Below are 7,807 nucleotides of genomic sequence, written 5' to 3' on the forward strand. Positions count from 1 at the left end.
TACACACACACACACACACACACACACACACACCTTCGATATGTGGAGATATATGGATATGCATGTTTATTCGTGTATATGTATATATTAAATACAATAAAATTCTGAATATGTCCCCATTCCACAGACATATTTCCTATTTCTTCCTATTTTTCCTAAAAACAGAGTGCAACAAAATCAAGGGAATGGAGTGGCGGCTTCCCCTGAGTGGTTCCCGTTAAAACACCTTACTGGTGGTTAACTACCAAGGCTCATTTTCTTGTCCTTAACCAAGAAGCTTTCACAGAGAGATGTTTCCTGTTGGCCTGGAGGAAGTGTGTTTGATTTGATTTTTAGGGTTTAAAATGTGCAAGCTGACATTAGACATCAGCTAGTCCCCTGCCTTCATATTATAGACAGAAACCCTGAGACTTTTGGGGGTGAAGTGCTTTCCCAAGGTGCCGAGCTAATCTGAGCATCAGTGTGTCCCTTCGAGGGTCAGAAATCTTTTTCACAGCAGGCTTTCACAAGGGAGACCCAGTAGAACCTATGGATCGAACCTACCCACACAGGGATCACTTATTAAATATTTATTACACAAAAAACATTAGTAGTTTCTGGAGACTACAGAACCTGGAGTTCCCAATGTAGCATCACTACGCTGTACCCACAGCCCCAAGGCTATTGTTGGATTAGACATGTCTCTTGCTCTCTGTAGGAGCTGCCATGTGGGTTAGTGTAGAAGCCATGCAGGAGAAAACTCTCCAGAATCAAGCTCTGGGCCCTGACTCAGATACACATGCTCTTTTTGCACATCTGGGAGTCACGTGCTTTGCTCACTCCAGAAGGATTGGTGGGTACGCTCTGTCATGAATCTGTTTAACATAAAGGGGACTTTGTAGCCTTAGTATAGTAGGGATGACCTCTATGTTTGTTGGGGAGAAAGTTGCTATTCATGAATTCTCAAGGTTTACCTTCATAGAGAGAGACATTGGCTCTACTGTCTGAAAGACAAATAGAGCTCTGACAAAAAACTTGCAACCAAACAGCAACTGAAGCATCTGACACCCTTCTGAGCACAGACAATTAAGCCTATGGTTTTACTGTCTGGACTTTGTGTGATTACCTCATGACAGTCATCTTGATAAGTAGGTGAGTGACTCTTGGCATAGTCAGGAACCTGATGTGTCATTTTCTCTCCTGCCTGACCTTTGGTTCTCCAACAGCCCATGGTCTGGGGCCCAGGCAGGCAAATGAGCAGGGTGACAAAGCATGGGAAGCAGCAAGTCCTGTAGCAGGCTGACACTGACTTTATAGTAGAGACACTGTTTCATGATAAAGCGAAGAGGTATGAAGCCGGGGGCAGTATGGTGCTTGGTTGATTTAATGGCCATCGAGTAGATTGAGTTTTTGAGAATAATTTGTTTATTCTGTAAGTCCACAGAGCTGTGATCTAGGAAGGCTGTTATGGAAACAGTGCTCAGGACCATGGGCAGGAGGGTTCCCCCAGTGCAGTGACTTTCCCCCATCCCTGAGTCCAGATTGCAAAGGTCTGATGCCTTCCATGTGCTCCCAGGGAAAGAAATTCTCCCAGGGTTTGAATGAGCCCTTCTTACAGCTCCATTTTATAAGATGAGAAAGCACATTTGCTTAAACAAATGTGGATGAGCCTCACAAGAAATAGCTCAGCCATGTTTCTGTCAGCTCACCTCACAAAGGTGGCTTTTGATCTAAATAGCAGGGACTCTCATGAGAGCGAGGCGAGGCGTGATTTTGGGATGTGGTTGTATCCAATGCTGTGAGGTAGATGGGGAGCAGGGAACATCCAATCTATTTGTGGACTTCATTTTCCTCCATTATGGAGCCTCGAAAACCAAACCAAACCAAACCAAACCAAACCAAACCAAACCAAACCAAACCAAACACTGACCTTTTCTTATAGGAGTGTGTATATTTCTTCCTTCCTTCCCTCCCATGTTGATTATATTAAATTCCAATTCAATTTCATTAATCTGTTAATTAATGCTCTCTTTCATCATGAACTGGGTTTTGGACACTATCTCATAAAAAATGTTCCTTGTGGCTGTCTCAGTTACTCCACCTCCCCATTTTTCTTTTATTGACAATAGTTTTTTTCGTACAATATAGTCTGATTACGGCTTTCCCTCCTCCAGTTCCTCTGAGAGACTCTTCACTTCTTCCACCCAGATCCCCACCTTTTCTGTCTCTCCTTAGAAAATAAATAGGCTTCTCAAGAATAATGATGAAATAAAATATAAAACAAGAACAAACAAACCAGAATAGGACGAAACAAACAAAAGAAAAAGAACCAAGAAAGAAGCACAAGATACACACATGGAGGCAGAGACACATGTGTACACACAGGAATCCCATAGAAATACAAAATCGAAAGTCATGCTATGTAAGCAAAAGATCTGCAAGGTAAAAAAAAAAATGCCTTGATAAAGCATTTTGAGATAAGGAGCCTTCAAACTTGCCATTGAGTTTGTTGTGTACTAGGTATGGTGCCTGTCCTTAAAAATGGTTTGTATCCCTACTGAGACTCTGTTAGAGAAGACCAGTTTGTCATTTGTGAGTGGTTATCAATTGAAGATAGATTCTGAGTTAGGGATAAGGGGTTGTGTCCAATTCTCCTCTCAGTGTTCCAGCTGGTGCAGACCCAGGTGGGCCCTGTGCATGCTGCCATAGTCTCTGTGAGCTCATATGTGTTGGTCCTGCTGTGTTTAGAAGACTTTGTTATCCTCCATTCCTTTGTCTCTTACATTCTTTCTGCCTCCTCTCCTGCAGGGTCCCTTGGGCTCCAAAGGAACACATTTGACGGAGACATCCCATTTAGGACTGAATGTTCCAAGTTTTCTCACTCTCTGAACATTCTCTGACTGTGGGTCTATGTATTTGTTCCCATCTACTGCAGAAGGAAGCTTCTCTGATGATGGCTGAGCAAGGCACTGATCTGTGAGCATAGTAGAACATTGTTAGGGCCAATTTATTTTTTCATTCCTTTAGCAGAACACTAGTGTTTGGTTTCCCCCATGTCCCTTGCCTATCTAGTCTCAGGTTCCTTATTATTTTTATTTTTTTTAAGATTTATTTACTTATTATATATACAGTGTTCTACTCACAGGCCAGAAGAGGGCACCAGATGGATAGTTGTGAGCCACCATGTGGTTGCTGGGAATTGAACTCAGGTCCTATGGCAGAGCAGCCAGTGCTGTTAACAGCTGAGCCATCTCTCCAGCTCTGGGCTCAGGTTCTTGGCCTCTTGAGCAGGGATGGGTTCCAGCTCATGAAGTGGGCCTTATTGGTTTGTTACTCCTACAAGCTTTGTGCCACATTTCAGTAGCACATCTTACTAACGGTCATCAGTGTAGATTGAAGAGTTTGTAGCTTGGTTGGTGTTTACCTTTCTCTCTTGGTAGCATGCACAGTACCTCCCAGTATCACGAACACTGGTCTGTAGGGGGTGAAGGCTTTAGGTAGTCACCAGTTTGACTTTTCCATGTTCAATGATTTGTGTAGGTGTTGTCTTCTTCAATAGGGCCTGTCTTAGTTAAGGTTACTATTGCTGTGATGAAACACCATGACCAAACCAACTTGGGGATAAAGGGTTTATTTGCTTACATTTCCATATCACTGTTCATTACCAAAGGAAGTCAGGACAGGAATTCAAACAGGGCAGGAACCAGGAGGCAGAAGCTGATACAGAGGCCATGGAGGGTGCTGCTTACTGGCTTGTTCCTCATGGCTTGCTTAACCTCCTTTCTTGTCAAACCCAGGACCACCAGTCCAGAGATGGCACCAGGCACAATGGGCTGGGTCCTCCTTCATCAATCACTAATTAAGAAAATGTCCTACAGGCTAACCCACAGCCCAATCTTATGGAGTCATTTTTCTCAACTGAGATCATCTCCCCTCAGATGACTTCAGCTTGCATAAGTTGACATAAAACTATCCAGCACAGGGCTTACTCGTAGTTTGTGGAGGGCAACCAATAACCTTAGCAATAACCTGAGTTGCTTGGAGATTCTCTTTGGCTACAACTTGATTAGATGTAACCCATCCTTAGCATTGGAAACTTCATTTGGCAATGGGAGATGTCCTGTTGGGGCTCTCTCTCCCCTGTTATTTGTCAGTTTCAGTTAGATCCCCTACATACACGTATATATTTTAGGAAGCTTCTACTGCATCAGGTTCCCATATGGCCCCTCAAGTAGCCTTTAGTTTCAGTAATTTCTCCTTGCATTCCCTTTGTCAACCCCTGCTCATTCCCCTCCCTATTTGATTCTCTTCCCATTCCGGTCTCCCTGCCTCATCCATCCATAACTATCTTACTTCCTCGTCCTATGGAGACCCATCTTTCCCCACTCGTCCCTTACTTTATACCTAACCAGTGTGGTTATATTAACTGAAGCTTATATATTAAAGACTTAACAGCTAATACCTACACGTTAGTGAATATATACCATATTTGTCTTTCTGGGTCTGGGTTACCTTATTCAGCATGACTTCTTTCTAGTTACAAGAATTTTTCTATAAATTTCATCTTCCCCCCTTTAATGACTAATATTCCATTGTGTAAATGTACTGCATTTTCTTTACTCATTCATCTGGTAATGGACATCTAGGCTGTTTCTAATTTCTGACTATTATGAATAGAGCAGTAATGAATATGGTTCATCAAATGTCTCTGTAGTGGGATGAACCTTGGTGAATATGTCCAAGAGTGGTATAGCTGGATCTTGTGGTAGCTTGAATCCCGTCTTCCTGAGGAACCTCCACCCTGGTTTCCATAGGGACTGTACAAGTTTGCACTCCCACCAGCAATGAGTGTTCTCACATCTTCATCAACCTGTGCTGTCATTTGTTTCATTGATCTTGGCCATTCAGACTGGTGTGAGACGCTTTGATTTGCATCACCTTGATGACTTGTAGACTGTTATTTTAAGGTGTGTGACTTTTGTTTATGTTGCATTTGTTTAACTCTGTGAAGCTGTGTTACTGTGCCTGTCTAAAATACCTGATGGGTTAATAAAGAGCTTAACAGCCAATAGCGAGGCAGGAGAGAGAAATAGGCGGGGCTGGCAGGCAGAGAGGATAAATGGAAAGAGAAACGAGGAAGAGGAGGAGCAAGGGGATGAGGACGTTAGGGGCCAGCCACCCAGCCACCCAGCCACCCAGCCCCCAGCCACCCAGCCACCCAGCCACCCAGCCACCCAGCCAGCCACGGAGTAAGAGTGAAAGTAAGATATACAGAAATCAGAAAAGGAAAAAGCCCAGAGGCAAAAGGTAGGTGGGATTGTTAGTATTTAGGCATTTGTACTGGCCTGACTTTGGAGTTCTGACAAGATACACCCTCAGCTGCTGCCACTAAGAGTACCACCTGTACCTATTCAATATGTTCTCCTTAAAGGGACCTGCCCACTTTCCATCTCTCTCTTTCTCTCCCTCTCTCTGTCTGTCCCCCACTCCCTCTCTTTCCTCTTTCCTGAGTTCGGTCTCCCCCTCCCTCTCTCCCTTTTATGATCCTTTTCCTCTTTAAAAAAAACAAAAACAAAAATAAAAAAACCTCTGAATGAACTATGTCACATGGTGTCTTTCTTTCTTGAGCCACTTTTTAAAATTATAACAGGGATAATTTCAGTTAAGAAAGGCTGGCAAGAAACAAGCTAAGCTAAGGTCAGGCATTCATAACTCAGAATAAGCCTCTCTGTGTGATTTATTTGGGAGCAGGGTGGTGGGCTCCCCAAAGAGTCCAAAAAGCCAAAAGAGTAAAACATTGCACAATAACAACTTAGGATGTTTAACATTTTGTTTGTTTGTTTGGTTGGTTTTTCGAGACAGGGTTTCTCTGTGGCTTTGGAGGCTGTCCTGGAACTCGATCTGTAGACCAGGCTAGCCTTGAACTCACAGAGATCTGCCTGCCTCTGCCTCCTAAGTGTTGGGTTTAAAGGTATGAGCCACCAATGCCCTGCAGGACTTCTGTTTTTTAAATCATGAAATGGTGTTGGATTTTGTCAAAGGCCTTTTCTGCATCTAATGAGATGATCATTTTGCTTATACAGTGGATTAAATTTATTGATTTATGTATGTTGAACCATTCCTTAATCTCTGGGATGAAGCCTAATCAATCATGGTGGATGATCTCGATGTGTTCTTGGATTCATTTTGGAAGTATTTTATTGAGAATTTTGCATTTATGTTCATAAGGGAAACTGGTCTATAATTCTCTTTCTTGGGGCTCTATGTGGTTTAGATATTAGAGTAACTGGCCTTGTAAAAAGAATTGGACATTGTTTTTTCTGTTTCTATTTTGCAAAATAATTTTAGGAATATTGGTATTACTTTTTCTTTGAAAGTCTGGTAGAAATCTACACTAAAATCTCCTGGGCCTGGGCCTTCTTTTTTGTTGGGAGACTTTTAATTGCTACTTCTATTTTACTAGGGGTTATGGGTGTGTTTAAATTGCTTATCTAGTCTTGATTTCACTTTGGTAAGCACATTTAATATTTGCATGAAAATGGCTTTATATAACCCACTATAATAAAATACAATAATATAAAACAAAATAAAATTTCATATAATATGTTCCTATAAAAGATATGCCTAAAACTTATTCTCACAACTATTTACATTTATAGATTCAAGGAAATGCTATATGACCTTTTAAAATATTTATAATTTAACTGATACATAGAAAATAAATTTTGTAGATGTTAAGGGTTACTATGTGATATTTCAAGACTGTATATATTATGTGATGTTTAAAACAAATTACATGGCTCTCCTCAAATGTTTTTTTTTATGATGAAAACATTCAAAATCTTTTCTTCTAGCTTTTTATATGTAATGATACAGGAAATTTTGAATCTTTTTCTTTTTAGCGCTGGGGGTGTAACTTAGGGCCTTGTATAAGCTAACATGTGCTCTGTTACTCAGGTTTTAGAGTCCCAGTTGCTTTCTTCTTCCTCCCCTCAAAACCTCTTAAACTGAGAATGAAAAGAGGCCCTGTAACTTGTTAAATAATGTACTTAAAATAATATGGAAAGCATAATTTTTTACTAACTAAGGAAAATGTGCTTACTTTTACAATTCAACAGCAGCCAGGCTGTGGTGGCACACACCTTTAATTCCTGCACTCGGGAGGCAGAGGTAGGTGGATCTCTGTGAGTTCAAGGCCAGCCTGGTCTATAGAGCAAGTGCAAGGACAGGAACCAAAGCTACACAGGGAAACCCTGTCTCAAAAAACCAAAAAAAATCTGTTTGTACAATTCAACAGTGTAAGTCATAGTTAATAAAAAGACATGGGAAATATAAGATGTAGAAATTGAAATGAAAACAAACAGTCACTGTCTACAGATGTATCAGTGTCTACATAGAAAATTCAAAAGCATTTCAAAGCAAATGAGCACAAGTCAAAGGAGGATGCAGCGTGTTTGTTGATGAAGAGATTTATATATAAAATCAGCAGCCTTTCTTACATTAGCAATAATCAATAGAGTGAAAAACATCACCCACAGAGCAGCAAATCCCAAAGTTATTTATGAATGAAAAACGTACCAGTCCTTACAGAAAACACAACTGAATGTATCAAAGTACAGTTGTTCCTGAGTCAGTGGAGATAGATATTTTGTTTCTCTGTAAGATATCTCAATAGTGTAATTGTGTCAAGTCTTCACCTGCTGCCTGGTAAATGAAGTACTTTTAAAATCAAAATCCTAATAGAACAATTTATGGAGATTTATCAGATTATTCTAAAATTCATACAAAGGAGGAAAAGCAAGGCACTTGGAAACAAATTTTAGGATTT

Source organism: Cricetulus griseus, chromosome 7, assembly GCF_003668045.3.
Source record: "Cricetulus griseus strain 17A/GY chromosome 7, alternate assembly CriGri-PICRH-1.0, whole genome shotgun sequence".
NCBI lineage: Eukaryota > Metazoa > Chordata > Mammalia > Rodentia > Cricetidae > Cricetulus > Cricetulus griseus.